Source organism: Podarcis melisellensis (genome assembly GCF_964234715.1).
Source record: "Podarcis melisellensis genome assembly, chromosome: 4".
Taxonomy (NCBI): Eukaryota; Metazoa; Chordata; class Lepidosauria; order Squamata; family Lacertidae; genus Podarcis; species Podarcis melisellensis.
This window is the reverse complement of record NC_138531.1, coordinates 101846589-101872622: the sequence shown is the minus strand read 5'-3', so window position 1 is coordinate 101872622 and position 26034 is coordinate 101846589. Positions and strand designations below refer to the sequence as shown.

General features: G+C 49.2%; 1 protein-coding gene across 2 annotated transcripts in view; it reads left to right on the top strand.

Moving 5' to 3' along the window:
• RHOG (ras homolog family member G) overlaps positions 1–26034 on the top strand; it is a 35948-nt gene that overhangs the window by 1556 nt on the left and 8358 nt on the right. The window contains exon 1 of one of the 2 annotated variants that reach the window (XM_081910168.1): positions 8051–8187. The exons of the other annotated variant lie outside the window; for it this stretch is intronic. The gene's annotated coding sequence lies outside the window, so the exon portion shown is untranslated. Of the gene's footprint in view, positions 1–8050; positions 8188–26034 lie in introns of those variants that run through there. 2 annotated transcript variants of the gene reach the window in all.

Below are 26034 nucleotides of genomic sequence, written 5' to 3'. Positions count from 1 at the left end.
TTTCTTCAATACCTTATTCTGGGTTGTTTTATCTGCTGCATTAGTGTGTTGTAAACTGCTTTGAGATTTTTTTCCATCAAAATATAAAGCAGTATAGAAATGAATACAGTGGTACTTTGGTTCCCAAACTTAATCTGTTCCGGAAGTCCGTTCCAAAACCAAAGCGTTCCAAAACCAAGGTGTGCTTTCCGATAGAAAGTAATGCAAAATGGATTAATTCGTTCCAGTCTTTTAAAAACAATCCGTAAAACAGCAATTTAACGAGACCATTGATCCACAAAATGAAAGCAATAAACAATGTACAGCAGTCACACAACCAATCAATCAGTAGCTGAACTGGGTTCCATGCAATCACAAAAACAAAACAAAAACAAAATGCAAAATAAATAGCAAAAACAGACAGACTTCAGCGAAATTCTCAAAATGGAAGTGTGGCACTCAAAACGGAGCACGTTCAGCTTCCGAAAACATTTGCAAACTGGAACACTTAATTCCGGGTTTGCAGTGTTTGGGTTCCAGGTTGTTTGAGTACCAAGGCATTTGAGGACCAAGGTCCCACTGTACTAGTCCACACTGATTGTGAGCAGCTCTCCAGGGTTTCAGGCAGAAAGTTTTTCTTGGTAACCCTAGTTGGGGACACTCAGGGATTGATCCTGAAACCTTGTGCAAGCAGAGCAGTTGCTCTCCCAGCCCTGCCAATACACAGACTCCTGGGCTCATCAGAGCCTCTTCAATACATACAGTCCCTACCGTATTTTTCGCCCTATAGGACGCACTTTCCCCCCTCCAAAAATGAAGGGGAAATGTGTGCGTCCTATGGGGCGAATGCAGGCTTTCGCTGAAGCGTGGAGAGCGAGAGGGGACGGCGTGCACCGACCCCTCTCGCTCTCCCGGCTTCAGGAAGCTATCAGCAAGCCTGGGGAGCCCACAGGAGTTCCCGCAGGGCTCCCTAGGCTGTGGATAGCAGCCTGCTTGCCCGGAGCGTGGGGCGGGCCGAAGCAGAGCGCCCCGCGCTTCCGGCAGATATCCGCAGCCTAGGGAGCCCTTTGGGCATTCCTATGGGGCGAAAAATACGGCATTTTGTAATTATGGGCTCTCACAGTCACTCTTTTCTATTGGGATTCCATCACATGCCCTCAAATTCAAGTTGTCCAATTACAGTTGGAGGCCTGGAAGCAATCTGCGATTAGCAGTGATTGCTGCATTAAAGGCTGGGGCTGGACTGGATGACCCCTGGGTTCCCTTCCAACTCTACACTTCTACAATTCTGTGAGAGGATGATTGTTCTTTCTTTATCCTTTTCTTATTTAAATATATATATTTTTAAAAAGATATTTATTAGTTTCAAAAATTATATAAAAACAAAACAATAATACAAACAAAACGCAAACAAAAAACAAGTATAATTTCAATCCCTTATTTTCTTATAACTTACTTCCCCAACTTCCTCATACCTCCCCTTTCTGTATTCCAGTTTCTAATTATTAATTCAGCAAATCCTCTCCCTTATTTTTCATTTGATTTTTAGCCTTTCTTTTCTTTTTACTTAATCATTACAGCTGAAAACCACTTAGTTTCTAAACCAACGTCATTCTAACATTCATTAATTTTGCAATGTTTCCTAAGGTAATCCTTAAATTTCTTCCAATCTTCTTCCGCCGTCTCTCTTCCCTGGTCTCGGATTCTGCCAGTCATTTCTGCCAGTCCCATATAATCTATCACCTTCATCTGCCATTCTTCCAAGGTGGGTAGATCTTGTGTCTTCCAATACTTTGCGATGAGTATTCTTGCTGCTGTTGTAGCATACATAAAGAATGTTCTATCCTTCTTTGGCACCAATTGGCCGACCATACTCAGGAGAAAGGCCTCTGGTTTCTTCAGGAAGGTATATTTAAATACCTTTTTCATTTCATTATATATCATTTCCCAGAAAGCCTTAATCTTTGGGCATGTCCACCAGAGGTGAAAGAATGTACCTTCAGTCTCTTTACATTTCCATCATTTATTATCAGGCAAGTGGTAAATTTTTGCAAGCTTGACTGGGGTCATGTACCACCTATAAATCATTTTCATAATATTTTCTTTTAAGGCATTACATGCCGTAAATTTCATACCGGTTGTCCATAACTGTTCCCAGTCAGCAAACATAATGTTATGACCAATATCTTGTGCCCACTTGATCATAGCTGACTTCACCGTTTCATCCTGCGTATTCCATTTCAACAGCAAGTTATACATTCTTGACAAATTCTTAGTTTTGGGTTCTAACAATTCTGTTTCCAATTTTGATTTTTGCACCTGGAAGCCAATCTTCCTGTCCAACTTATAAGCCTCCATTATTTGATAATAATGAAGCCAGTCTCGCACTTTAAATATATTTTTATTAAGCTTTACATAACAAATTTAAATTCAAACACACCAGTCACCTCCTCATTTAGGATTCTCTGAATCCTTTGACTTCCTTTCACGCTTCCATGGTTACCATTGTCAATCTCCCCCCCCCCCCATTCTGCTTATCTTATTTTCTCTAATTTGTGAAAAGAAGAATGAATTTTCCATAGTTTTTCACACATCACAAGCATGACTCAAATCTTGCCAAAGTTTTTAGCTGTTCACACTGTTCTCTTAAGTACATTATAAATTCCTCCCATTCCTTCTTAAAATTCTTCTCTTTCTGGTTTCTGATTTTCCCAGACAAGTTTCGCCATTTCGTCGTAGTCCATCGTCTTCATCAGCCATTCCTCTCTGGTTGGAACTTTGTCTTCTTTCCATCTCTGGGCCAGTACAGCGGGACCTCTGGTTGCGAACGGGATCCGTTCCGGAGGTCCGTTCGCAACCTGAAAAGAACGCAACCTGCATCTGCGCGGGTCGTGATTCACTGCTTGTGCGCATGATGTCATTTTGTGTGTCTGCGCATGCGCGAGTGGCAAAACCCGGAAGTGACCCTTTCTGCTACTTCCGTGTCGCTGTGGGACGCAACCTGAAAACGCGCAACTTGAAGCAAACATAACATGAGGTCTGACTGTAGTATCTGTGCGGTTGTCGCCGCATACATAAATAAATAGTCAAGGATGATTCTTCATGCACCTTGAAGCATAAAGGGCACGATGCAGGAAGTCTCATGCGCAGGCTTCATTTCATGTGAGCCCTGGAAGAGTTCTCCTGTGCCCGGAGGAAACGGAGGTGAATCTTCGATTTGAATGTTGTTTTGGAACAAGACCTTGCCTGAACCCACAGTGACGGCAAATCTCTCTTGCAAATGACTTGACTTACGGAGGGCTTTACGAGGCAGGTTTCAGTAAGTGATGTTTGCCTTTGATGTAGCGCTCTGCGTGGGCAGAAATTTGCCAGAGCGTTGCAAAACACCTCCTACATAAAGCCTCATCAAACTTCACATACATTTGGGCTGGTTTTTTGGTTTTTTGTTTAAATCAAAACCTTCCTGCATTGCTCTGTGGCAAGGGGCACCAGATCTGTCTCACACTTGTCTGATTTCTAAGACTTTACAAATAGAGAATCGTGGAATTTTTCTCCCCCTTCCAATTCTTTGCGATCAATTTTCTGGCCGCTGCTGTTGCGTAAAGGACCAAAACCCCACCTCAATACCATCGCTATTAGAATGGTAAAGCAAGCTCTGTGAGTTTGTGGAAAAGGCAAAATTGACGGCAATCATTAGAGGCCATTCAAATCAGAGAATAATTAAAGAGCAAGATGGAGTGAAGGAATACATGAAAAAATATGGTTCCGGAACTGGAATATTAATAGATAATGTGTAAAACGTGTAGGGGTAAGCAAGGAAGTAATAAAAGAATCAATTGAATAATTATTAAACAACACAACAAGATGGAAGAAGTAAAAATAAAATATTGAGATCACACATGGGTGAAGGGGAGTGGGGGGTATAGGGGTATTTATAAAAATTCCTAATACAATATTTCTAATTGCGTTGCATTTATATATAGCAAAGGGAAGTCTATAGCAATTAGGTATATTTTAATCTAGTCGACTATGTAATAGGCTTATGTTACAAAATGAATATGGATTTTGAATTTGATGTTTGTAATTCTTTTTCGGTTTTGGAATAAAGTTAAAAAAAGGAAAAGGAAAACAAAACAAATAGAGAATTGTGGAGTTGGAAGAGGTCTTGGGAGGTCGTAAGAACATAAAAACATAGGAGGAGCCTGCAGGATAAGTTAGCCAATGGCCCATCCAGTCCAGCGTCCTGTTCTCACAGTGGCCAGCCAGATGTCTGTTATGGGGAACCTGCAAGCAGGATCCATCTGTGGCTCATTGACATCATAGGGCCACGGGTGGCGCTGGGCGGTTCAAATCCCCGTGACGGGGTGAGCTCCCGTTGCTCTGTCCCAGCTCCTGCCAACCTAGCAGTTCAAAAGCACGTGAAAGTGCAAGTAGATAAATAGGTACCGCTGCAGCGGGAAGGTAAACGGCGTTTCCATGTGCTCTGGTTTCCGTCACGGTGTTCCATTGCACCAGAAGCAGTTTAGTCCTGCTGGCCACATGACCCGGAAATGTCTGTGGACAAACGCTGGCTCCCTTGGCCTGAAAGCAAGATGAGCGCCACAACCATTGTACTGTTGAGAGTGTATTAACTTATGGTCTCTGTTTGTGGTTCATAGAAAAAAAACTGGTAAAATAATAATAATAATAATAATAATAATAATAATAATAATAATTTATTATTTATACCCCGCCCATCTGGCTGGGCTTCCCCAGCCACTCTGGGTGGCTTCCAAAAAAATATTAAAATACTATAATACATCAAACATTAAAAGCTTCCCTAAACAGGGCTGCCTTCAGATGTCTTCTAAAAGTCTGGTAGTTGTTGTTCTCTTTGACATCTGGTGGGAGGGTGTTCCATAGGGAAGGCGCCACCACTGAGAAGGCCCTCTGCCTGGTTCCCTGTAACTTGGCTTCTCGTAGCGAGGGAACTGCCAGAAGGCCCTCAGAGCTGGACCTCAGCGTCTGGGCAGAACGATGGGGGTGGAGACGCTCCTTCAGGTATACTGGACCGAGGCCGTTTAGGGCTTTCAAGGTCAGCACCAACACTTTGAATTGTGCTCGGAAACATACTGGGATCCAATGTAGTTCTTTCAAGACCAGTGTTATGTGGTCTCGGTGGCCACTCCCAATCACCAGTCTAGCTGCCACATTCTGGATTAGTTGTAGTTATACCAGCCTCGATGGCTCTCCCCTGACTGCAATGTCAGAAATGCTTCCAAATGCCAGTTTTTGGAAACCAGAGGAGGGGAGAGCTGCTCCTGTGCTCGGATCCTGCTCGTTGGCATCTGGTCAGCTTCTGTGAGAACAGGATGCTGCGTGAGATGAGACACTGGCCTGATCCAGCCAGCTCTTCCTATGCTCTCATCTTCCCCTTCCAGCCATCAAACTGCCCAGGGCCTTGGCTACAACTTTTGTAGCAGAGATTTCCATAACATACAGTATGAAGGATACTGGAGCCAAGAAGATGTGCCAAGAGCTAATGGATCTGTGATCTCCGACTGGGTTTTGCCAAGGATGTTCTAGCTCTGACATCCGGTATGGAGCAGTGGGTCGGACTACAGTGGTACCTCAGGTTAAGAACTTAATTCGTTCCAGAGGTCCGTTCTTAACCTGAAACTGTTCTTAACCTGAAGCACCACTTTAGCTAATGGGGCCTGCCGCCACTGTGCAATTTCTGTTCTCATCCTGAAACAAAGTTCTTAAGTACTATTTCTGGGTTAGCGGAGTCTGTAACCTGAAGCATATGTAACCCGAGGTACCACTGTACATGGATTTAAAAGAGGATTGGACAAATTCATGCAGGAGAGGGCTGTTGATTGCTACTTGCCGTAGATTTTTTATGGGGACTGATTTGTAAATCCGGGGACCTTAGGCTGGTAGCCACCCGTAACTTTCTTGCTAATGAATTTGTACAGCCGTCTTTTAAGGCTGTCCAAATTGGCACTGCTGGAAGCCAGGAAACCGAGCGAAGGGCGAAAGGTGGGCCAGTTGGTATTAGCCCAGCTGGCTTAATGGAACCTCCATATCCAGAGGAAGTCCTGCTCCGAATTCCAACCAGGGGCAAGGTCCTCTGTCCCCTGCTGGAAGGGGGAGTGAGATGGGGTTTGTCTCAACAGATGGGATTGTTTTCGAAAGGAGATGGCAACCAAGCTATTGGAAGAGCTTTCTGATAGTAAGAGTGATTCAGCAGTGGAATGGACGCGGGCTCTGCTTCACTGGATGCTTTTGTTGTTGTTGTTTAGTCGTTTAGTCGTGTCCGACTCTTCGTGACCCCCTGGACCAGAGCACGCCAGGCACTCCTGTCTTCCACTGCCTCCCGCAGTTTGGTCAGACTCATGTTTGTAGCTTCGAAGACACTGTACCACCATCTCGTCCTCTGTCGTCCCCTTCTCCTTGCGCCCTCCATCCTTCCCAACATCAGGGGCTTTTCCAGGGAGTCTTCTCTTCTCATGAGGTAGCCAGAGTATTTGAGCCTCAGCTTCAGGATCTGTCCTTCCAGTGAGCACTCAGGGCTGATTTCCTTTAGAATGGAGAGGTTTGACCTTCTTGCAGTCCAGGGGACTCTCAAGAGTCTCCTCCAGCACCATAATTCAAAAGCATCCACTCTTTGGCGATCAGCCTTCTTTATGGTCCACTGGATGTTTTACACACACACACGCACACACACACACACATATATATATATGTATATGTATATATTTGCTTTCGTAGATTTTCACGGGTACAGGAATGCAGGTTTTGGTGTCCTCGGGTGTCTTCCCGTGTAAAAGTTGGGGTGTCTAGGCGACGTTTCGACGAGGTCTCACTCGTCATCTTCAGGCTGGTGCTTTCGGCTTCTTGTTACTGGAACAGAGCAGGATCTCAGTGTTTGAGTTCCTATAAATACTGTTGAGGGGGTGTGGTGTATATATATGTATATATACATATATACATATATGTATATATGTATATATACATTTATATATACACACACACACATTTTTATCAGTTTTTTAACATATTAATTCCAACATTCATGCAACATAATTTCTCATCTTACGCCATATTTTTGGACTTCTGTCAACACCTCTGACGATTTCCCATTCTTTATCACTTTTTTGCATTTCTTAATTTCATATTACCTTTAATTATCCTTAACTAATATTTCTCCTCATTATCTTTTTTGCAATATTTCAAATAATACGCCTTACAAAACTTCTTGCAAACCTACTAGCGTAATTTGTTCATCACAATTGCTCTTCAAACAGTCCCTAAATTTACTCCAGTCTTCTGAGAATCTCAGGTTTCAAATCCTTCCTGTTATTTTAGTTTATCTAATTCTGCATAGTCCATCAGTTTCATCCTCCAATCTTCTTTCGTTGGTACTGTAGTTCTTCTTCTCTGGACGTTTTTCAGCAGAGGTGGGACGGCCATCGCCCATGTATGATCTACAGTGGTACCTCGGGTTACAGACGCTTCAGGTTACAGACTCTGCTAATCCAGAAATAGTACCTTGGATTAGGAACTTTGCTTCAGGATGAGAACAGAAATCTTGCTCCGGCGGTGCGGCGGCAGCAGGAGGCCCCATTAGCTAAAGTGGTGCTTCAGGTTAAGAACAGATCTCCAGAACGAATTAAGTACTTAACCCGAGGTACCACTGTACTTGAGATTTCTGCATTGCAGTGGGTTGAAATAGATGACCTTTGGAGGTCCCGCCCAGCTCTAAAATTCTATAGTTTTTCAGCTGCGATCCTTTGCCTTGCAGGGGGTTGGACAGAATGACCCCTGGGGTGGGGGTCCCTTCCAACGCCACGACTCTGTGGGGAAGGCAAGCTCCTCGGGGCAGGGACCTGCTTGCTTGCTTGCCGGCCACCCGCGGGGGTGGTCCGGGTCCAGCATCCGGGGCGGGCGAGGCCGAGGCGGTCCCGATCCCTGTCCAGCCGCTGCCTTGGCTGCTGCTTGCGCCCGCCCCGGGAGAGGCAGGTCCGCCCGGGCGCCGTCGAGGGGTGGGGCGCGCCGCCCGGCTTGCCGAGCCCCTTCCCCGGCGGCGGCGGCGAGCGAGCCTCTGCTCCTTCCCCTTCCTCGCACACTTCCTCCGGCCGCGCTCACTTCCTCCGAGGAGGCGACGAGAAGCAGCAGCAGCAGCGACGGCGGCGCCGCCCGCCCGGCCGAGCGCCATGCGCCCAGGTGGGTCTCCGGCTCCCCGACGGGGCGAACCCCGCGCGCAACGCTCCCTTTGCGCAAGGCGCGCCCGCGAACAGGCGCCTTCCTCCGCCAGGGCAGGGCGCCCCGGGGCATGGGCAGAGGGCGAGCTGCTTCGGGGCGCGCCGCGATGGGCTGGGTCGCCCTCCTTCCCGATCCCGGGGCGCCGGGAGGAGGGGACCCCCGCTTGCTCCGACAGCCGCCCTCTGGGGCTCCGGAACCGGGTTCATCGGGGCTGACTCGCGAGTAAATCCGGGGGGGGGGAGCTTGATAACGGGGTGGCTGAGCTCCTGCCCAAGTTTCCCAACTCGGCTCCCAACTGCGTCTTTTCTGCCCGTTCACACGACCCACTTTCCCCGCGCGTGGGCACGGGCGCACACGTGTGTTTTGGGAACAGCTGCGCAGGTAAATGAATCCAGGACATCAAGTCGCGGCTTCAAAGGCAGGGGGAGTTCCTGAAACACGCGATTTCCCCCATTTTTTTTGCTTGTTGAGATGGTACAGCCCTGAGGCGGGGGTCGGTCTGTGTCACGTGTCTTCCCCGGCATTTTTTGAATGGGTTCTGGCGGAGCCGAATGGAGGAGAAGCTTCAGCGACGTATCTAGGGGTCGTTGGCAGGAGGGAGAGGATTGCTCCCTCGAGCTGTGTAATGTCTGCACGGACTGGCAGCAGCTGGCCAGGGGTTCAGGCTGCTGTGCAGGGCAGTCGACTGACTTTTTATTTATTGCATTTATTTATGCATTTATAGCCCATCTTTTCTCCAAAAAGCTCAAGGTTGCTTTACAGGGCTCCCCCCCCCCTTTGCATTTAATCCCTGCAAGAACCCTGCGGGGTAGGACAGGGTGAGGGTCAGCGAGTGGCTGGCCCAAGATGGCACAGAGTGAGCTCAAGTGGGGGATTCGAACTCTGGTCTCTCCCCGGCCCTGGTCTGATGCTCTAAGCCAGGGTTTTCCCAACCTTGGCTCTCCGGTTGTTGTTGGTCTACAACTCCCATCATCCTTAGCTGGCAGGGCCGGTGGTCACGGATGATGGGAATTGTAGTCCCAAATCAGCTGGCGACCCCAAGGGGTCTTCTGCATGCAGGGCAGATGTTCCACCATGCAGCCATGGTGAGATTTGGGCTGGATGTGAGGCTGAACGGGAGTCCCGAAGGGGCAGAGGAACGGACACCTTGAGACTGGCTCGATTTGGCCGGATCCGCTGTGGTGGCCTCAATCCGAGCTGCTGCGTGATCCTCTCACGCCCAGAACCTCCCGGAGCCTCCCAAGGGGGCCATTTCCTCAGTTTCTCCAGCCGGCCTCCAACTTCAGACGGAGATGTTCTCAATGGGAGGGACTTTCCAGCCGGTTGACGTGTGAGCGGCTTGGAAACCCCGGCTGGGAAGGACCTCCTTGAGTCACAGAGTTCGCAATCTGCTGGTGGCAGCAGTAGGAAGCCTTGACTCACGGCGTGAAAAGGGTCCCCCAGAGGTCATCCGGCCCAACCCCGTGCCGGTGCTACAAAATGCAACGCCTCCTTTGGGGCAGCTTTGCTGGGGAAATGAAACCCCAAAACCCTCATGTCTGCCCTCGGTTGCTTCTGGTTCCCGGTTCTTTGTCCTGTTCCGGAGAGGTAGAGCGCCACTGAGCCTGGAGGCTCCATTTAGCTATCATGTGTAGCGATAGATCTTTCCTCCTCTGTGAAATCTGTTTACTCCCGCCTGCTTTTTTTAAAAAAGCAAACTTAAGTCACTTCCTTTGCACCAGCCTTTGCTGTCCTAGCACCCTCCAGACGGCCTGGGTTGGACTTCGATGATTGACATCTGCCCCTGCCAGTTGGGGCTGGTGGGGGGACGGAGGGCGCCAGGTTGGCGGAGGCTGCCCAGGCCCCTGGGATGCTGATTCAGCCGTGAGCCTCTGCCGTTTCCCCATCACTTTCAATGAGGAACTGGGCGCAATCGACGACGGTCCAAAGTTCCCTTTCTGTACTTCCCCCTGGTTGAGACACCGCTGTGGAAAGTGTGCCTCAGCCCCAGGCTCTCCTCCTGCCCCGGGGAGACAGTTCTGAGCTGTTTTATCCACTCGGAGAAAATCATATAAGTGTCGGAAGGGGCCTCTGAGGGTCATCTAGTCCCACCCGCTGCAATCTCAGGCATCCCTGGCAGGTGGCTCCCATCCTCTGCTGCCTTGCGCCATCTTTACGGCTTGTTTTCACCAGATAAGAATCTGACCCATTGCTTCTTTCAGAGACTTGAATAGTCTACAAAGACTTTCAGAGACTTTTATGTTTATTGGGTTTTGTGTTTTCAAGAGAATCCATCAAGAGTGCACAAGAGATTTCTAAGACTTCTATTTATTTGGTTTTGCAGAGAGTGCATATTTCATATATTTCATACCCTTCAATGTATCGAAATTGCATTGTTGTACTCGGTCGTGTTGTCTTGGATATTATTGATACTTGTTTGCAACACGGGGGTTTAATTGTTTGGTTACTTACCGCCTTGCACAATCTGACAATGCGCTGAGAAGACCCCCCCCCCTTCTCATATCCCCCAAGATCTTAAGACCCCCTTCCTTGGGTTGCCCATGGTTACTTCGCTGGCACCCTGCAAAAACATACTTTCAGCCCCAGTTATAAATGGGCTGTGGACTCCTTCAGGCCAACTCATTTGACAGCCACTCTGTTGTTGTTTTTTTGAGGCCTGCATAACGTTTTGCACTTCCCAGTTCTGACTTCCGCTACATCCCCAATTCCGCATGGGGCAAGCCTGCTTCGGTTTTGCACATCTCACTATTGCGGGGCAGTTCGCCAGCGACGATGCAGCTCAGCTCAGGCACCGGCTGCCTTAGGTGACACGAGCCGAGATAACTTGGCACGTGGAGACTTTCTCTGCGTGTCGACCAGGTCTTTGCATCACTCTTGCAGGGCGGGACCCTGGGTCCCTGCCTTTCTCAGCCCTGCCTGCCTGTCTCACAGGGCTGTTGTGGGGATTAAATGAGGACTAGGACCAGGGAGTGGGACGCGGGTGGCGCTGTGGGTTAAACCACTGAGCCTAGGACTTGCCGATCAGAAGGTCGGTCCCTGCTCCTGCCCACCTAGCAGTTTGAAAGCACGTCAAAGTACAAGTAGATAAAGAGGTACCGCTCCGGCGGGAAGGTAAACAGAGTTTCCATGCGCTGCTCTGGTTTGCCAGAAGCGGCTTAGTCCTCCTGGTCACATGACCCGGAAGCTGTACACCGGCTCCCTCGGCCAATAAAGTGAGATGAGCAACTCAACCCCAGAGTCGGCCACGACTGGACCTAATGGTCAGGGGTCCCTTTACCTTTAGGACCAGGGAGAAAAAGGTGGAATATAAATATCTAGTAACAGACAGACAGACAGACAGATTTATAAATAAGAAGATAAAATAGATAAATGTTTCTCGGCAACAGGTGCTCAGAAGCATTGCTGTCCCAACCTGGCCAGAAGCCATCAATACTCCTCCTCCATGAATTTGTCTAATCCTTTTCTAAAGCCAATTAAGTTGGTGGCCATCTCTGCCCCTTGTGGCAGGCAGTTCCAGAGGTTAACCATGTGCTGTGTGAATAAGTGCCTTTTCTTTTATTTGCCCTGATTTCTCTTTCCCAGGAGCACAAACAGAGGCATCCCAGTACAAAAGTGTGCCCCCCAAAATGACCCCCTCTTTCCACTGCGATGCGAGGGTCCTTTGGGTTGTCCTGGCTGCTTTTATGGGAACCAGATGTGCTGCGATCCGACGACTCTCCCGCCTGGAGGAGCTGTGTGTTTGTTTGGTTGTTAAGGAAGTCGGCCGCTCTTGGGCCTGGCTGATGCCACAGAGGGCAGGAGGGATTCACTCCTTCCCCGACCATGTGACTCATGGAATAATAATAATAATAATAATAATAATAATAATAATAATAATAATAATAATAATTTATTTGTACCCCGCCCCACTCTGGGCAGCTTCCAACAAAGATTAAAAATACATTAAAATGTTGCACATTAAAAACTGCCTTCAGATGTCTTCTAAATTGCATCTGGAACAGCTCTCCGCAGCTTCGTTTGCCGGCCACCTCCAAACGGCAGGTTCTCTCGCTGCTGCCCCCGGAAGGGCCTAATTTTCTAAGGCTGCAATCCTGACTCTCCTCACCCAGTAGGAAGCCCCCTGCCTTGTCAATTTTGGATCGGCACAGTTAGGATTCTGCAGCCAGCTAGTTTTGCCCAAAGGGATACGGAAAAATGAGAATAAAGGCAAGCCGCGAAACGTTTCAAAATAAGCGTTGCATATTGAAGGGAGGTGCGGGATGCGAGTGGCCAGGAACCCCTCCTTTGCAAAAATGTCTGGGTAGCAAGAAGAATCAGATTTCTGTTAGGGGTTTATTTGGTGCTGAGCTGCTGAGTGAAGCTCCCCTTGCCAGCTGGAAGAGGGAGAATCACAGGATTGTGCAGTTGGAAGGGACACCAGGGGTCAAATAGTCCAGCTTCCTATAGACACACCAGCTTCTGGACCCTGCTGGGCCTTGGCCACGCTGCATTGCAGCGGGTTGGGCTAGATGACCAGGTGGGGTCCCAACTCTACAATTCGATGATTCTGTGAAATAAGCAAAGCCCAGGCAGGTGGGGTGGTCCCAATGCTTCATGGCCGTGAGAGGCTTGGGGCTCACTTGCACTTCCGATCGCCTCGTAGCTAGAAAACACAGGTCCAAGTGATTTTTCACTCATCCCTTTGAGCACTAAATCCTAGGCTGGGGAAAAGGCTTTATTTCGGAACATCTTTGCCGTGTGGGGGGGGGGGGAGGGAGCAAAACCTCCCTCTTGCCGCCCTAGAACCCTGGGCCGCTGGGTCCTTTTTTAAATCGGTCCTCAATATCTTCCGACATTCAGCAGACAAGTTCCAGGGTTGGGACAGAGGGATAAAAGCCCCGTGAGAAACCTTCTTGCAGGACCTGAGCGCAAGAATGTAAGAATATAAGGCCTCCTGGATCTGGCCAGGGTCCCATCTGGTCCAGCGTCCTGTTCTCACAGGGGCCAACCGGAGGCCTCTTCTGGGAAACCTGCAAGTAGGATTCGAACACGAGCCCTCTGCATCCGAGTCTGTGAAGACTCTCGCTAGGGGATTCTCCCAGGTCCTCAAAACTCATCCCCTCTCCATTAGACCCCAAAGTTGAATAGCCAAGCTTTTCGGGGTGGAGGGCGTCATCCCAGAATACTCTGTGTGCATTGCACTCGAAGCCTCTGGCGCCAGCAGTTAGTGGCGCTGCCAGGTGCCACGTTCATTCAGGAGCTGAGCAGCCCAGCAGACTCGGGGACAACGGAACGTTTGCAGTCCAGTTTTGCGCCAGGGCAGGAGAGGCAGGCAGTTTGGCTGGGATTTCCGCCGCGCCCAGGCGCTCGCGAGGAGGAGCTTCCCGGAGACGGGGAAGCGAAGGGCTGCGGCTCGAGGCTGACGAAAGAGCCCCGGGGAGGGAAAACAGGAACCTGCGAGGTGGAGGAAGGGCAGGCCTTCTGCTCGGAGCGGATTTCGCAGTGCCATAAGCCACAGGGCGGCTTCCTTCTGCTGCGGAGGCCTCTGTTGGGGTTCCTTGTTTGGGAAAGATCTCGTGGGAGCAGGGCTCAAACCTTGGCAGGGTCCAATCCCTAGAATCTTGAACATTGAACATGAAGCCCAGCTGCTCTGGGTAGATGAGGGCAGAGAAAAGAAAGTCCTCTTTCATCTTTTGTTGTTGTTTAGTCGTTTAGTGTTGTCCGCCTCTTCGTGACCCCCTGGACCAGAGCACGCCAGGCACTCCTGTCTTCTACTGCCTCCCACAATTTGTCAAACTCATGCTGGTAGCTTCGAGAACACTGTCCCACCATCTCGTCCTCCATCGTCCCCTTCTCCTTGTGCCCTCCATCTTTCCCAACATCAGGGTCTTTTCCAGGGAGTCTTCTCTTCTCATGAGGTGGCCAAAGTCTTGGAGCCTCAGCTTCAGGATCTGTCCTTCCAGTGAGCACTCAGGGCTAATTTCCTTAAGAATGGATCGGTTTGATCTTCTTGCAGTCCATGGGACTCTCAAGAGTCTCCTCCAGCACCAGAATTCAAAAGCATCAATTCTTTGGCGATCAACCTTCTTTATGGTCCAGCTCTCACTTCCATACATCACTACTGGGAAAACCAGAGCTTTAACTATACGGACCTTTGTTGGCAAGGTGATGTCTCTCCTTTTTAAGATGCTGTCTAGGTTTGTCATTGCTTTTCTCCCAAGAAGCAGGCGTCCTTCATCCGGAACAGGCTTAAACTATGGAACTCCCTCCCATAGAAGACTGTGATAGCTGCCAATTTGGGAGGCTTTTAAAGGGGATTGGATAAATGAACTTAGGAGGAGACGGCTGTCATTGGTGACTTAGGCAGAATGGCTGTCCTCTGCCTTCACAGTTAGAGGTAACTTCTGAATCCCAGTTGATGGAAACAGCAAGAGGGTGTTATTCTCGCGCTCGGATCCTGCGTTTGGGCTTCCCACTGGGGTACCTGGTTGGCCACTGGGAGACGAGGATGCTGGATTGGCTTGATCCCACAGTGGTCCTATTCCGATGTTCTTTTTCTTTTCTTTCAAATAATTTTTTATTATTTTCCTTATTACTTTTACAATGCAACACAGTAAATCACAGAAATACTTCAGCTCTGCAGAGCTTGCAACTTCCCTCCATCCCTTCAGCGAGTATCCCTTGTTTTCTTATACAGTGGTGCCTCGCAAGACGAAATTAATTCGTTCCGTGAGGCTCTTTGTATAGCGGTTTTTTCGTCTTGCGAAGCAAGCCCATTGACAGCTTAGCAGATCAGCTGATAAGCGGCTTAGCGGCTTAGGAAAAGGGGGGAAAGAGAAAAAAACCCGCAGGAACTCGCAAGACATTTTCGTCTTGCGAAGCAACCCCATAGGGAAATTCGTTTTGCGAAGCGCCTCCAAAACGGAAAACCCTTTCGTCTAGCGGGTTTTCCATCTTGCGAGGCGTTCGTCTTGCGGGGCACCACTGTACCGTGTATTCTATTTATTTAACCTTAAATCTGCCATACGTTGTAAGAGCTATTTCAGTCCTGCTGGTATTTTTAAAGTTTTACAATTGTCTTTTATATATACCATAACAACTTTCTCGAAACCTCTGAACGTCCTGGTCACGAATTCTTCCCGTCAGTTTGGCTCGCTCTACATAACTCATCGTTTTTGTCTGCCACTCCGCAATGGTGGGAACTTCTTTCAATTTCCAGTTTTGGGCAAGCAGATTACTTGCTGCAGTTGTGGCATGCATAAAGAGTCTGTGGTCCACTTTCTTAGTTTCCTTCCCCGTCAAACCCAACAAGAAGGCTTCTGGTTTTTTGGGGGAAAGTGTATTTAAATATTTTCTTAAGTTAAATTAACTCCCAAAAGTTCTTAACTTTATCACAAGCCCACCACATACGGTAAAAGTCTCTATTCTGATGTTCTTTTCACCAATGGCTTCCTCGAGTCTTCTCCCATCATCTCTGACTAGGCTGGCGATAGCTACGGTAATTGTTTGCGAATGCTCCTAGCGTGGGATTGGGGCCGCGGCTGGAGCTTACGGCAAAGCCGTGAGAGAGCCCGCCTCCTCCACAGCGCAATTCTCTGCCTTGCAGTCTTAGCCAGGTCTCCTTAAAAGCAAGCCCCGTAGAGATCCACGGCACCTGCTCCCATGAGCTGGCAGCGGGATTGCATTTGCAATCGCCACTTACCGTATTTTTCGCTCTATAAGATGCACTAGACTACAAGACGCACCTAGTTTTTGGCGGAGGAAAACAAGAAAAAAAATATTCTGAATCTCAGAAGCCAGAACAGCAAGAGGGATCACTGTGCAGTGAAAGCAGCAATCCCTCTTGCTGTTCTGGCTTCTGGGATAGCTGCGCAGCCTGCATTCGCTCCATAAGACGCACACACATTTCCCCTGACTTTTTAGGAGGGGAAAAGTGAGTCTTATAGAGCAAAAAATACGGTAGCTTGCTTTTAGTGTCCTTGTTGCCAGCGCAACACCCATGGGTGCCCACAAAGGGGTTCTTTGGCTCTTGCAGCTGCCCCCCAAAAGTAACTTAACTGTGGCCAGAGGGAGGTTGCAGTTGCATCTTCCAGAAAGGAAGGGGAACAAACCCTCTTTCCAAGCCTATGTGCTGACGGGAGCGAGTGCGCATGGCTGACCTGTGCGCAGAGTTGTGGGTGCATTTCCTGCTTTGCAAGTATTACGTCCCCAGACCTATCCCCCCCAAAAAAGTTGGGCAACCCTTGCTCTAGTGTTTAGGTCAAACAGTCAATGTTGTTCTGGAAACCGCGTGTGGTGTAGGAGGCAACGTGGCATAGTGGTTTGAGTGCCGGGAGCCCAGGGTTCGAATCCCCACTCGGCCCTTGAAGTTCATGGGGTGACCTTTGGGGGCCAGTCGCTGTCACTCAGCCTAACCTACCTCATAGGGTTGTTAGTGAGAACGATGCGCACCGTCTTGAGCTCCTCGGAGGAAAAGTGTGCTGTCATTAAAAAAGATAAAGAAATGTGAAAATGCCCATTGAACGGGAGACCTGACTTGAACGATCGATTGCTTGGGAATTCAAAGGGTTGTTGAATTGAATTAAACCCGCCTCCTGTGCCCCTAACAGGGACGCGGGTGGCGCTGTGGGTTAAACCACAGAGCCTAGGGCTTGCCGATCAGAAGGTTGGCGGTTCAAATCCCCGCGATGGAGTGAGCTCCCATTTCTCGGTCCCTGCTCCTGCCAACCTAGCAGTTCTAAAGCATGTCAAAGTGCAAGTAGATAAATAGGTACCACTCAGGTGGGAAGGTAAATGGCGTTTCCGTGCTCTGGTTCGCCAGAAGCGGCTTAGTCATGCTGGCCACATGACCTGTAAGCTGTACGTCGGCTCCCTTGGCCAGTAAAGCGAGATGAGCGCCGCAACCCCAGAGTCGTCCGTAATGGGTCAGGGGTCCCTTTACCTTTCCCTTTGCCCCTAGTGCTCTTGCCTTCACCTCTTCCTAGGGGTCTCTGCCCTTGGTTGTACCATGAGTGTCTCGCGGTGCATTTGAGCGCCCTCTCGGTCTTCCTAGCTGCCGTCTGTAAAATGGGTAGATGCTCTCCCCGTGCTTGGTAGCTCCTTGAGCCGCTGTCACCTGTTCCTCGGCCTTCTCTGCGCATCATGCGCTCTGCGTGTGTTTGAGCCCTCGCCCAGGGATTAAACGCTTTTGCTTCGGACTTGACCTGGTTCTCAGTTCTTGGTTTATTGAATTGCAGCGTGTGTTGTGTCTGGGCTCCTCCTTGGTGGGAATCGCTTGCTTCGTTCCACTTGTGAGCTGGCTGGGCAGTAGAAGCCGTGGGTTGTAGGAGGATCTCGGCTGATCCGAAGAGTGCGTCTGGTTGCCTGGAAGCCAGAAGCAAAGCCCAGGCAGTCACTGGGTCGTTTGGCTTCATATTATAGCGCACATTTCCTGTTCTCTGCCTGCTGAGCCTCTGTGAACTTACTGACGCATCTCTGGCAGAGCCCAATTCCAAGTCACAGAATCATAGAATTGTAATAATAATAATAATAATAATAATAATAATAATAATAATAATAACCGGGCCTCAGGGCAGCTAACACCAAGTATAATTTTTTTTTTTGGATGAAATACAGCTTAAAAAACAAGATTAAAATGCAACATTAAAACATTAAAATGCAGCCTCATTTCAGTGGAAACTCAATCTAAAACTTTTTAGGGGATAAAAACGTCAAGTCTTCACCAGAAGAGGGCCTGGGCCAGAAAAAAACCAGGGAAGTCCCCAAATAGGAGTTCCGTCACAGAAGGAAAAAGGAAAAAAAAAAAGAGGGGAAGGGGATCAAGTTGATTCCAAGCCAAAGGCCAGGCGGAACAACTCTGTCCTACAGGCCCTGTGGAAAGAAATCAGATCCTGAGTTGGAGTTGGAAGGGACCCTGAGGGTCATTTAGCCCAACCTGCTTCAATCTAGGAATAAATGCAAGTCCACTGGTTTTCTCCCCTTAAAGGCGGGACAATCATCAGAACCTAAGGAAAGTCTACTGGATCAGGCCAAACATCAATCACAGCCAGCATCCTCTTCTCCCAGTGGCCAACCAGACACTGGTGAGAAACCCACAAGTGGGACCCAAGTGCGAGAGCAGCTCTCTCCTCCTGCATTTTCCAGCAACTGGTGTTCAGAAGCAGAGCAGAGTAGCTGCCCCCAGCCCTCTCCTCCTCCCTGAATCTGTCTAATCCTCTTTCAAAGCTGTCTGAGCTGGTGGCAGGGAGTTCCACAGCCTAACGACGCACCGAAGTCCTTTCTTTTCTCCATCCTTCAGCTTCATCCCAGGCCTACAAACTTTTGAAGAGGTGCTTGCTGACGCCAGCTCTCCCCCAGTGTGTGGGGCAATGGGCAGAAACCCCCTTTGCTGGCAAACCCCAGCCCTGCAGAGGGAGGTTCACCGGCTGGTTGGAGGGTGGGAAGCAAGTGATGCCTTGATTCCTTCCCTCTCCGGTGAGTCATGGATGAGGCCCTTTTCCTTCCTGGATGGGAGGCCGGTGCCCGGGAGACGAGGCTCCCGCCCAGCCCGCAATCTCCTTTGCTGACCTGTTGCCCGGTCAGTAACGAGAGAGTCGCCCACAGCCCCCACAGCTTGCTTTCTCTAAGGCCCTAAGGAAGTCAGAGCATTCCACCAGGTCGGAGCCATCACTGAGAAGGCCCTGGCCCTGGTGGACCTTCTCAGTGATGGCTCCGACCTGGTGGAATGCTCTGTCCCAGGAGACTAGGGCCCTGCAGGATTTAACCTCCTTCCATTGGGCCTGTAAGACAGAGCTCTTCCTCCTGGCCTTTAATTTGAATTCAGCCTGATCTTTTATTTCCCTTCTCTCCCCTCCCCCTCCCCTTTTATGAAGATCACCCGCTCTGAGACCCCACAGCTAATTCTCCCCCGGCCTCCTCGCTGGCCCAAGTAGGACCAATTCAGCCGGATTATCTAATGCTTATTTCCCCTAAATTTTGATTTTTGATTTTTATTGTTATTCATGTTTTTACACTGTATTTTATGCTGCTTTTATAATTAAGTGTTTTAAGTTTGTTGTTAGCCGCCCTGAGCCCGGTTTCTGAACCGGGAAGGGCAGAGTATAAATAAAATATTATTATTATTATTACTATTATTATTATTATTATTATTTCTCCCCCCAAAGCCTAGTGTCGGCAGCTCAGGATAGAGGCAGAGCTGCCAGGCCTGGGCTGAGTGAGGTGGGCCAGAACCTTGCTAGGGCTCTGCTGGATCCGTCCAAAGGGCCCCCTCCCCACCTGGCCCAGCATCCTGTTCTCACAGCGTCCGGATACCCCTGGGAACCTCAGAGTCGAGATAGACTGCCACTGGCCCTGGAGGCTCCATAGGCGCATGAGAAGTGCCTGGGGCATCAGGACAGTGGCTTATTTTGGGCAGCATCCTGTTCTCACAGGTGCCAACTCGATGCCCTCGTGGGAAAATCGCTGGCAGGATCCTGCAAGTGGTATTCAGAAGGGTAGCTGCCTCCAGCCAGAAAAGCTGTTGTGGCAAATGGCCACGATTCGCCCTCTCCTTCCCCTTGAGCTTGTCTAATCCTCTTTCAGAGCAATGGATGTTCTCTGCCTATGGCTCTACTCTCTTTCGCCCTGACGCAAGCCAGCTCCTTTGGGTGTCGGCTTCCTGTTTCCTGTTCCCCGCTTTTGTTGTTAAACTCTCTCGCACCCCCCTTGAGGTGCCTAAGCCGCATGACATTAAGGCAACAGCGAGGCTGGTACAAAACGAGAATTACCGTATTTTTTGCTCTGTAAGACTCACTTTTTCCCTCCTAAAAAGTCAGGGGAAATGTGTGTGCGTCTTATGGAGCGAATGCAGGCTGCGCAGCTATCCCAGAAGCCAGAACAGCAACAGGGATCGCTGCTTTCACTGCGCAGCGATCCCTCTTGCTGTTCTGGCTTCTGAGATTCAGAATACTTTTTTTCTTGTTTTCCTCCTCCAAAAACTAGGTGCGTCTTGTGGTCTGGTGCGTCTTATAGAGCGAAAAATACGGTAATTGCTCTGTGGGGAAGCGATGAAATCCATCGGTGGCCTTCAGAGAAGGCTTTTCCTCTCTGGAAAGGAAAGATAAAAAAAGAAAAAGGTTTCTTTCTTTTCTTTAAAAGGCTCCTCCATCTAGTGCTGTGCAGAATTTCTTTTCCTACGCCAGACGGAGCAGTTTAAAAGACACGACACAAAAGGAAAAGGGGTTGGGAGGGAGGAGGAAAAACAAACTTGGGCACTGATTCTCATTTGCAGAGTTCTTGTAAGGAAAAGCTGGAATGAAAAGATTTCAAAGGGAGGAGAGTCGCTGGTCGGTCAGCTGAGCTGATGGAGACCCCGCAGTCCCCTCTCGCAAGCAGTTTCTACGAATATTAATCCATTTCTGTACATGGTTTTTCTTGTTGCTTGAATTTTGTACACGTTTGGAGGACTGCATTGCAAAATTTGGAGGAGAGGGAATTTCGAAGGACGGCTGTGTTTCAGTTGGCATTTTCATACGTTTTGGGAAGTGCAAATTGGTTGGCTTCGTGTTCAAATCCTGCCTTAGCCAAATTCCACCCCCCTCGCTAAGAATTTGCATTGGCTGTTCCTTTTCCTGGCTGCCTCCCTTGGCCTTTTGCCCAACATCCAGATCAACCATCCTTTGTTCGCTGCAGGGGTGGCATGCAGAGATATGCAAAGCAGTCCGTGCGAGGGAACCGGCTTCCTCTTCCGGAGAAACCGCAAGCTTCTGAGCCCCACAGAGCTCCTCAGCAATCAGAAAGCCAAAGGGACACCTTTTGAGTCCCTGGGCCAAAAGTCTTTTCTAGGGAGAAGAGAGACTATTCCCACTGCAACCTCCACTTTGCCTCCCTTGCTAATTCCGCCTTTAATTCCAAATCTCTCAGGGCAGTTCATAATAATAACAATATAATAATAATTTATTATTTATACCCCGCCCCTCTGGCTGAGTTTCCCCAGCCACTCTGGGCGGCTCCCAATCGAGTGTTAAAAACAATACAGCATTAAATACTTAAAACTTCCCTAAACAGGGCTGCTGTCAGATGTCTTTTAAAGATAAGATAGCTGCTTATTTCCTTCACGTCAGAAGGGAGGGTTTTCCACAGGGCGGGCGCCACCACCGAGAAGGCCCTCTGCCTGGTTCCCTGTAACCTCACTTCTCGCAATGAGGGAATCGCCAGAAGGCCCTCGGCGCTGGATCTCAGCGTCCGGGCAGAACGATGGGGGTGGAGACGCTCCTTCAGGTGTACAGGTTCATCTCCCATTATACCTGGCATGCAAAAGCAGCTGTTACATGCAAATGGCTGGATTTGCCTAATGCAACATCAACCGAGAAGCAGAGCCAGGAAGTGATGGAAAGGAATAACCGACCCCACCACTGCAAACAGGCTGTGGCGTGTGATTGACAGAGCGTCGCCTGCCCTTCTTCCAGAGTGGTTCAGGTGGTAGAGCATGAGACTTTGCACCTCAGGGTCAGGGGTTTGAGCCGCACATTGGGCAAAGAATTCCTGGATTCCAGAGGGTTGGACCAGATCATCCTTGGACCCGGGTCCCTTCCAACCCTACAGTTCCGTGATTCATGGGGCACCTGTTATCAGGTGTGACAGGTGAGCTTGGATTTCCCAGCTCACCTGTTGGCCCAGCTGCCTCACTTCATCTCTTGCCAGCATCAAAGGTTCGAGCGCTAGTGGTGTCCCTCTCAAAATGCCCTCTTTGCGTCATGAGCCTAAGAAGAGTCTGCAGGATCAGGCCAACGGCCCATCTACTCTGTCCATGGAGGCACAGGTCAATTCTGTGTCCAGGGCTGCTGTTTATCAGCTCCATCTGGTACGCAGACTGAGACCCTCCCTGCCCGCAGAGTGTCTCACCAGAGTGGTGCATGCTCTGGATATCTCTCGCTTGGACCACTGCAATGCGCTCTACGTGGGGCTACCTTTGAAGGTGATTCAGAAACAGCCATTAATCCAGAATGCGGCAGCCAGACTGGTGACTGGAGGCGGCTGCCGAGGCCACATAACACTGGACTTGTTGGCTCCCAGTACATTTCCGAGCACAATTCAAAGTGTTGGTGCTGACTTTGAAAGCCCTAAACGGCTTCATATACCTGAGCGTCTCCACCCCTATCATTCTGCCCAGCACTGAGGTCCAGCTCTAAGGGCCTTCTGGAGGTTCACTCAATGTGAGAAGTGAGGTCACAGGGTACCAGGCAGAGGGCCTTCTCGGTAGTGGCACCCGCCCTGTGCAATGCCCTCCCACCAGAGGTCAAAGAGAACAACAACTAGAGAACTGCCATCTGAAGGCAGCCCTGTTCAGGGAAGCTTTTAATGTGTGAAATTTAATGTGTTTTTAATCCTTGTTGGAAGCCGCCCAGAGTGGCAGACATCCATAGTTTTAATCTCTTCGGTAAATACAATGAATTTTCTGTGAAGGTGACCCAGGTTGGTCGCCATCACTGCCTCCCCTCCTGTTCTTGGGGAGTGAGCCCCATGGATTCCATGGACTCTTCTCTGCTTTCTGTGTGCCATGTGTGATTTTACTACAGTGGTGCCCCTCAAGACGAATGCCTCGCAAGACGGAAAACCCGCTAGACGAAAGGCTTTTCCGTTTTGGAGGTGCTTCGCAAAACGAATTTCCTATGGGCTTGCTTCGCAAGACGAAAATGTCTTGTGAGTTCCTGTGGGGTTTTTTTCCTCTCCCCCCCTTTTCCCCAAGCCGCTAAGCCACTTATCAGCTGATCCGCTAAGCCGCTAATAGCGCTAAGCCGCTAAGCCGCTAATGGGCTTGCTTCGCAAGACGAAAAAACCGCAAGGCGAAGACACTCGCGGAACGTATTCTTTTCGTCTTGCGAGGCACCACTGTATCGCGTTGCTTCTCTTCCTCGCCTTTTCTTGAAACTGACACGTTTTAAAAGTGCTGCAACCTTTCCTCACAGGGGGAATTGCTCCACTCCCTCGGTCCTTTTCGCTTGCTCCAACGAAACGTTTCCTCACCAGAATTGCAACTCGAGAAACTCTTCTGCCCTTGCTTTGCAGCAGAGGGCTGAGCCCAGAGTTCAGCGTTCAAAACTCCCATTGTTCTAGGCGCGTTTTGCAACAAGGCGATTCATTAGCCTGGGCAGTTTTTGAGCTCTGGGTGCAATACAGCACCTAAGATTTCAGAGTAAAACTGCAGAGTGGAAGGAAAAGAGGACCTTTTTCTGCCTCCCCACTTCCAGCTACTCTCTGAAGACTGGAGAAGAGACCCTCTTAAGAATATTAGGGGGGTGGGCAGGGGAAATGAACATAATATTTTAGCTGCAGTTCATTCATTTTCAGCTTTGTATTCTTGCTATAAAAAGTGCACCTAGACATTTCATTGTTGCACCCATAACCTAGGTTGAAGGTTTCATTTAGCTCTGTTACTTCCGGGTGGCCGCGGAGCGCAACCTGAAAATATTCACCACAAAGCATATTTAACCCGAGGTATGACTGTATTTTGGGACACGGGTGGTGCTGAGGGTTAAACCACAGAGCCTAGGACTTGCCGATCAGAAGGTCGGCAGTTCGAATCCCCGCGACGGGGTGAGCTCCCGTTGTTCGGTCCCTGCTCCTGCCAACCTAGCAGTTCAAAAACACGTCAAAGTGCAAGTAGATAAATAGGTACCGCTCCGGTGGGAAGGTAAACTGCGTTTCTGTGCGCTGCTCTGGTTTGCCAGAAGTGGCTTAGTCATGCTGGCCACATGACACGGAAGCTGTACGCCGACTCCCTCGGCCAATAAAGTGAGATGAGCGCCACAACCCCAGAGTCGGCCACGACTGGACCTAATGGTCAGGGGTCCCTTTACCTTTACCTTATGACTGTATTTAAGTTTTTTGTATTAATCCAGCATATTGAATGATTCTGTGTGCATTGCGGCAGCCTTTGGCTATGTGCAATGGAACTCACTGACTGACACTGGAAACCCACTGTGTCTCCAGGTTGGCTGCCCCATCTCTGAGCATCCCGGTTGCAGCCAACCAAGGTGTGCGGAGACCCTTGCAAAACAGGCAGTGGGTGAGGCCCGGCTCTGGGGAGGGGCTCCCAGAAACTGCTCCCCCCCCCCCCGCCTGCCAAGCCCCAGGGTGCTTGCCTTCTGCAATCTCCGTCCAGAGGAGGGGCAGCTGGGGAAATGGGAAAGACCCTGAGAATAGAGACGAGAGGGGTGAAAAATGCAATACCCCACTCCAAAAAAAGTGAGTTTGGTTCTGCCGCCGCAGAGGCCACTTCCAGAAACGGCAGAGGAACTGGGGCCCTGCTTCCCGTTTCAGAACTTCAGCTTCCGGTGAGCAAATGTCACCCGAACCCTCTAGATCAGCAGTTCCCCCCGGATAGCGGTTTGCATGACACACCAAAGAAGGTAAGAGTGCAATCATATTCAAAACAGCCACAACGAATCACACACATATTCAAAATACAGTTTAATCTACCATATTTTTCGCTCTATAAGATGCACCAGACCACAAGATGCACCTAGTTTTTGGAGGAGGAAAACAAGGAAAAAAATATTCTGAATCTCAGAAGCCAGAACAGCAAGAGGGATCGCTGTACAGTGAAAGCAGCGATCCCTCTTGCTGTTCTGGCTTCTGGGATAGCTGCGCAGCCTGCATTCGCTCCATAAGACGCACACACATTTCCCCTTACTTTTTAGGAGGGAAAAAGTGAGTCTTATAGAACAAAAAATACGATATATATAAAATGTATATAGATCACTTCGTTGTAGAAAACCTCGACGTGGTTTATCAAAAGAGCAAAACAGTGAGATTGTCAGCTGTTAAAACTGTGAGGAAAAAAATTAAAAACCAGCAATAAACTAAAAACGCACCGGCATGCTAAACATCCGGGTGGGCTTGTCTAAGGGAAATGGTTTTTAGCAGGCGCCGAAAAGTGACGGAGCCAGCCGGGTGTCATGAGGCAGGGAGTTCCAGAGGGGAGGTTCCACCACACCGAAAGACTGAGCTCTTACAAGTGGGAAACACATTTGAACCAGTGATAGTATTCTAGTATTTTCACCTCCAGTGCCCTCCCAGGATGGGAGGATTTGGGGGGGGGAGAGGGGGTTGGACAGGAAGTTGGCTATAAAAAGTTCTCTTCTGCTGCCTAGGAATTTTGGGACCTACAATTCCTAATAGAAAAGCCTCTGGGGCTACAGATCTCTGGTCGCGAGAGCTCCAAAGGATTTTTTTGCGTTGAATTGGGCTCTGTGCAGATCCGGCCTCGTTTTCAGGGAACACAAAGGCGCCCTAAGCATTCATTATGTTTGGGGCTTTTGAGGAAATTCCATGCTAGAGATCATTAGGAAAGGGATTTAAAATAAAACAGGCCGGATCATGAAGACATTCTTCAAATCTTGTGGTGCGCCTGGGATAACTGTGTCCAGTTCTGGTTGCCTCGCCTCAGAATGGAGCTGGAAAAAGTTCAGAAAGGGGCAAGCAGAACGATCAAGAGGGTAACCCCCCCATATGAAGAAAGATTGCAGCCTTTGGGGATGTTTAGTTTAATAATAATAAATTTTTATTTGTACCCCGCCCTTCCCGGTTCAGAAAACCGGGCTCAGGGCGGCTAACAACAAATTTAAAACACTTCATTGATGCAACAAAAAACACAGTATAAAACGTGAATAACAATAAATTCAGAATTCAAAAATAAATTTAGGGTGGGAAATCCATCCAATAAACATTAGATGATCACCAGGGCTAGCTGGCTAAGGAGGAGACCAGGGGAGAATTAGCTGTGGGATCCCAGAGCGGAGAATCTTCCTAAAAAGTTTAGTTTAGAGAAAAGAGACTGCATGATAAAAG